Source organism: Cavia porcellus, unplaced genomic scaffold (genome assembly GCF_034190915.1).
Source record: "Cavia porcellus strain 051 isolate PalLab524CR breed Dunkin Hartley unplaced genomic scaffold, mCavPor4.1 scaffold_6, whole genome shotgun sequence".
Lineage (NCBI taxonomy): Eukaryota > Metazoa > Chordata > Mammalia > Rodentia > Caviidae > Cavia > Cavia porcellus.
In genome coordinates this window covers 74,661,016-74,667,439 of record NW_026947489.1, presented here as the reverse complement: position 1 = coordinate 74,667,439, position 6,424 = coordinate 74,661,016, and positions in this window count along the sequence as shown.

Genomic DNA, 6,424 nt, shown 5'->3' with positions numbered 1-6,424 from the left:
TACAAAGGCTAGAAGACGACAAGAGGATCTATTACTTAAGAATAAAGAATGTGAATGAAGAACCTGGGTTATAAACAAAGGAATTACAAAGGCTATTCACAGAAATAATTAAGGAAAACTTCCCAAACATAGGGAAAGGAAAAGATATTCATATGTATGAGGCATACAGAACTCCAGGCACCTACAACCAAAACAGAACTACACCCAGGCATATAATAATCAAGATCCCAGAAATCCAATATAAGAACAGAATATTAAAATCTGTCAGAGACAAGAAACAGATTACCTACAAGGGAAAGCCCATTAGAATTATGGCAGACTTCTCAGCACAAACCATCAAACCGAGAAGAGAGTGGAGCGAAGTATTCCAAGTCCTGAAAGGAAATAGTCTCCAGCCCATATTGATGTACCCTGCAAAAATGTCCCTGGAAATTAATGGAGAAACAAGATGCTTCCAAGATAAAGAGGAACTGGGGGAAATCACAACCACCAATCCAACCCTACAGAGAATACTACAGGACATTCTAAAGAGGGAGAAAAGCACCAGAATTTCAGGAACAGTAGCAGAGAGGCCCCAATGAATGGAGCAAAAAGTGAAATGAAGAAGACAGACAACTAATGACAGAAAAAGAGCATAACAGAAATGAGGCAGAGAAGATTGGATGTAATTTCTAATATAGATGGCCTAGATACACTAAATTAAGGATAAAAAGAATTGCAAGCAGAGTGGACCAAGTGATAGGATCCTGAAGAAGGGTATATGGACCAAAATCAAATATGAGAAAACAGAACTCTATGTGATAGGGAACCAGAGAGTAATAGGGGCAACTGGACCAGTATTTATGGATAGGTTGGAAAGACAGGCTTTAATAAGTAAAGAAATACAACTAGAGATCAAGTCCAGGAGTGAGAAAGTTCGGAAACACTTAGGTAAATAGCAGGTTGCCCCCCGATATAAAACTGAGGGTGTTGGGGAGACCCAAAAATACTCAGTACACCCTGGGGGAGTGAAAGGGTTCTTTAAAAAGACAGCAGAAGATATTGCTAATAGTGTATCAGGAATTAAAACCCATATTACTCGCACGACTCTGCTTAGATAGAACTTATTCCATCTCACTTTGTATACAAGCACTAGATCTGAGGGAACAGACGGCTATTCTAAAAATATAAGGATATAGCACAGTAATTATCTTTAATTTCCTATTAACTTAATCTGGATCCCTGTATAACTTATACTGTTATATCATGACTGATCTTAGTTAAATCTGACTTGTTTGATTGCTGCTTGTTATTGACAGATTTTATTCAAAACTGTTAGGTTGATAGTATCAAGACAGAGAGTATAGACAACTATACTGAAAATGACAATGATTTCTGATATCCATTCTGATTTGATATCCATTCTGATTTGATACTACCTGTTTTTGTAGTTCCACACTATCTACAAAGTTGTATTTCTATTAATACTGTTATGTACTGATATATTCAATTATACTTTATCTGATGATATAGCCAATTCTATTGATGATAACAACAGATTGTACAGCAGTTTTATATGTCTTTTTAGTTTTAGGTGTCTATAGGAATATGTTTTGTTCTGTCTTGCTTTGTTCTGTTTCTCCCTCTAATATAGAAAGGGTAGAAATACATGTTAAGATTCATGCTTGCATAAAACCTATAAACAGTTTACCAGAACTGAATGCATGACACATGATGAAATGAACAAATGCTTTGAAGGAAAAAAAAGCATTACAGTACCCAGTGCTGATCCTGGAGTGTCATGATATGAAATCCAGCAATATTATTAATCTTTGTTCAGAGCGATTTTAGTCTGCTTTAGTTTATTTAATCTCAACATAAATGAAGATATAGATAAATGCATGTATGTTTAAGTGTATAGGATTGCACGCCATGTTGGAGCTTAGGACTCTGGGAAGCCAAACCAGCACCTCCCCTCCCAGGTAAGCGGCAGTAGTGTGGCCCACTGCAGCCCTTCCAGGGGGAGAATTACCAGTGTCTCCTGAGATCCACGCCATGTTGGAACTGAGGACTCTGGGAAGCCAAGCCAGCACCTCCAAAAAAAAAAAAAATCAATGTATATTATATGCAAGTTGCAGTACACCAAAATGTAATCCACTATTCTGTGCAATTTACATGAATTTATAAAATCATTTTCAGATTCTATAAAATAAAAAATAAAATAAATGAAAAAAGTGTATAGGATTCATAGCCATATTACTAAGTTTTTATTAGATAGTTGAACAGAACTATTTGCAGTCTCCCTGTTTGAATTCCCATTTATATATTTCACTTTTGTATCTTGAACAATTATTTGTAAGAGGACAATATGTAAACATCAATAAGTGATTTATTACTGTTTACTTTTTTCTTTGAAAGCATGTACTATTTCTACCCATTTTCCGTTTTGTTTTGTCTTTCTTTAAATAAAAAAAAAAGAGAGAGAGAAAAGAAGGATAAAATGGAACCAAAAAGGAAGGGAAGAATGGTTAGAGGGTGGGGAATAAAAGACAAATCAAGACATGTTATTTACAGGTACAAAATCCCTATGATGAATGTGATCATTGTATATACCTAAATTGCAAGTAAACTTGATTTTTTAAAAATCAAGCAATAATAAATGCTGATGCGGCTGTGGATCCTTCTTTTATTTTTGGTAGGTTGCTGAGAATGCAAACTAGTACAACCATTATGGAAATCAGTATGGAGATTTCTCAAAGAACTAAAATTAGAAATCCCAGATGACCCAGATATCCCCCTGCTAGGTGTCTTCCCCAACGAGCTCAAATCGTCATACTAGAGCAACACATGCATGCCAGTGTTCACAGCAGCACAATTCCTATAGCCCAACCCTGGAAACAGCCTGGATACCCATCAACAGAGGACTGGATAAAGAAACCCTGGTACACATATATATGGGAATACTACCTGGCTGTAATGAGTGACAAATTTGAGGCATTTGTAGGAAAATGAATAAAGCTGAAAAATACAGTGTTAAGTGAAATAAACCAGACACACAAGCTTAAATATCATAGTACCTTTCATTTAAGTGAGGAAAACTAAACTAAGAAAATCATAAAGGACAGATAGAAAGGGACAAGGGGCTGGATCTCTTGCAATAGGGAAGTGGTCCCAGGGAACAATGGAGAGGGGTGAGTAGGAGGGAAAGGAGAAATAGGAACAGAGATGTGCCATGTATAGGAACCTAATAACCTCAATTAATGTAAACATTGTATGTCATAACATGAGCTAAGATTAATATCCACAAGAATGAAAAATGGGGTAGCGGACTGGGGGGTGTAAATAAAAACACGATATAACGTGTACACATAACCACTCCCCAAGATGACCATAAACTACATGAACTGCAACATATACAAATAAAACAAAAATACAATTATGTTCACCGAGACAAAAGAAGAAACATAGCCTTTTTTCTCTGTTCACCATCTTTTTTCCCTCTTCCTTTACCTTTTCCCTCCCACTTAATTCTGCCTATGTTATGACCTCTATCTAGATGTCCCCCCGAAACTTCATGTGGTCATAGGTGGGCTTTTTCAGAGGTGGCCGAATCTAGAGTGCAATGCCGAGATTAAGGGTGTGTGATTACCAGGTCAGTCCAATGATTGATTTGGCATTGCCCTATTCCCCAGTAGCCTAGAGTATAAAAGGGGCAGAAAAAGTTGCCAAGCTCCCTTGCTTGCTTTGCTGCCTTCTGCTTGCCATGAACTGTTTCTCCTCTTAGATATCAGTCTGCCATGCCACCCTGCCTTGGAGCCAGCCAATCACAGACAGAAATGTCCACAATAAACCTTTCCTCTCTAACTTTGTGTGAAATACTTTGTCTCAGCAACTGGAAAAGTAACAAAGACACTATATTTTTAAAAAGCAAGAGAAGAAAGTATCAGAATGTTTACAAATTGAGAGTGAGTTTTGTTTCAGACGCTATTATTTCAAGCCTAGGCCTGCATGACTTTATTATGTGGAAATATTTCTTCCTGTGGGTCACGGGCAAAGTAGTGTGAAAAACAGGTCCTAGCAGTGCCCCCAACTATTTGCATTCTGTCTCCACTTGACTGGGGGCCCTCTTCCCCCACCCAACAGTTCGTGCTTAATCCCCATTGTGCCCATGGGGAAAAGAGGAAAAAGAATGTTCTGTTTCTCACCTTTGTAATATTAAAACTCCGAGCCAGGGGCATTTCCAGCAGGAAATGGGTGGCTGAGCTACACCCCTAGCCCTCAGTCAGCGTCATTTCCAAAACTAAGGTTAATCCTTCCCTTCAGAGAAAATAAATTACTTTTTTTTTTCTTTTTGGCACTGGGCTAGAACCCGGGACCTTGAGAATATGAAGCACATGCCCTACAACACTCTTAGAGCTCCACGGTGGCCTGTTAAAGTGATCTTTGCCCACTGTAGAAATCAGTGTGGAGATTCCTCAAAAACTATGATGGGAACTTCCATTCAATCCACCTATTCCCCTCCTGGGTATTTTCCCAGAAAAATTGGAAAGGTCATGTCTCAGCAATATATGTGCACCCATGTTTATAGCAGTGCAATTTGTAATAGCTAAATCTTGGAAACAAACCAAATACCCTTCAACTGCAGAATGAATGAAAAAGATGTGGTGTTTTTATACAATGGAACATTACTCAGCTATGAAAAAGGATGATCTTGAGGCATTTATAGGTAAATGGAGGCAGCTGGAGACTATCCTCATAAGTGAAATAAATCAGACTCACATTCGTAAATATCATATCATTTCTCTAGTATAAAAAGTGATAATAAAAAACTGAAAGAGTAATAAGATCCAAAATGTACAATAGATATTATAATAATGAAAGGGAAGGATATAACTGTATGTATAAGTGTGCAAGATAAATAACTGTACTACTAAGTTTTTGTTAGTTCATCAAATAGATGGTTTATACTGTCATTATTTGACTGTCCACTTTTTATGCTTTGATTTTGTGACTTGAGCAACCACTTCTCAGATAACCATATGCAATTTATCAACTAGTGATTACTGTTTTTTTTAAATTTTGTATTATTTGTCCTTTTTTCTGTTTTGCTTTTTTTTCTCTAAATTATAAAGCATGCATTCCTAACACACCAAAAACAAAATGACGTTTGCCACCATCACCATATCAAACACGTCTCGCACTCACTGCTTGCAAAATGCAGCTCTCCATTCCTCAGGTGGAGGGACTCATCCACGGTTATGAGCACCCTGTGTGGTCAGCACCACTATTACCCTGATTCTCCCTAACAGGCTGCATGTGTCCACCATCATGCCAATAGTAAACTTTTGGGCCACAGTAAATCCAGAGCTAGTTGGACGGTTTAGGGTACATGCAGTGAAGTGATGGGAATTCAGAGGGGTTTCCAACCGGCATTTTGGTTTTATAACATCTCATTTGGTCCTAAGACTTGCCAAATTTTAAGTCCACTGTTTTGTGGGACCTGGACACTCCCAGGCCCATCTTGCTCTGCTGATTTCAGGGAATGTCTCCAGTAAAAGCCATGGTGGACCCTCAGACAGAGCCCTCCCTGGCCCCAAGGACACAGGCTGAGACATCAGTCTGCAGAGGGACCAACCCCTGTCGCAGATGCCAGCTTTTCTCCATGCCATTCTCTCCTCCTCCTATGGATTCTATCAATTATAAAGGAGAAAGGACATCTAATCGAAAGGACCTCTAGAGACAGAACTTCCTTTCAATCAAGAACTCTTATTTTGCTAGGTGATGAGCTGTGGGCTTTTAAGAGACAAAATGTCAGCTGCAGGCAGGCGGCTTGGAGGTTGCCCTTGGTTACTCTGCAACCTTCAGAGATGCATAGGCTTCCCTCTCCCCTCAGCCCTAGGAGTGGGAAAGCCTGAGAGGCTCAGAAACTTAAAATATTCTCTACAAAATTAAAGCAAACAAGATAGAAATAAAGCAAATATAAGTCTCACAAAACAACATAATTCTTGGTAAAGCATGGTGGCACAACCCTCTAATCCCAGAATTTGGGAGACCGAGAAAGGAGGATTGCTCTGAGTTCAAGGCCAGCCTGAACTGCATAGAGAAGCTGTCTCAAAAAGACAAAAAAAAAAAAAAAAAAAAAAAAAAACCTATCAATCAATCATAAAAGGGGGTGGATCATAAGGATTAGTTCAGTGCAAAAGCCCTAGGTTCAATCCCTGGTACCATTAAAAAAAAATGTGTCCTGGGTGGCCCAGAGATAGATATGAGAAAGGAACAGCATGGAAGGCTTTTGCCACTTTGTCCTCTAATTTACCTTTTGCTCTGAGCAGTCCTGCTACAACAAACATATTCCATTAATAGATATTTCTGACCCACACAAAAACTAGCAGATGCATTATTAATGTTGTTTAAATATAGTCAACAGGACAAGAAAGCTCCCTTC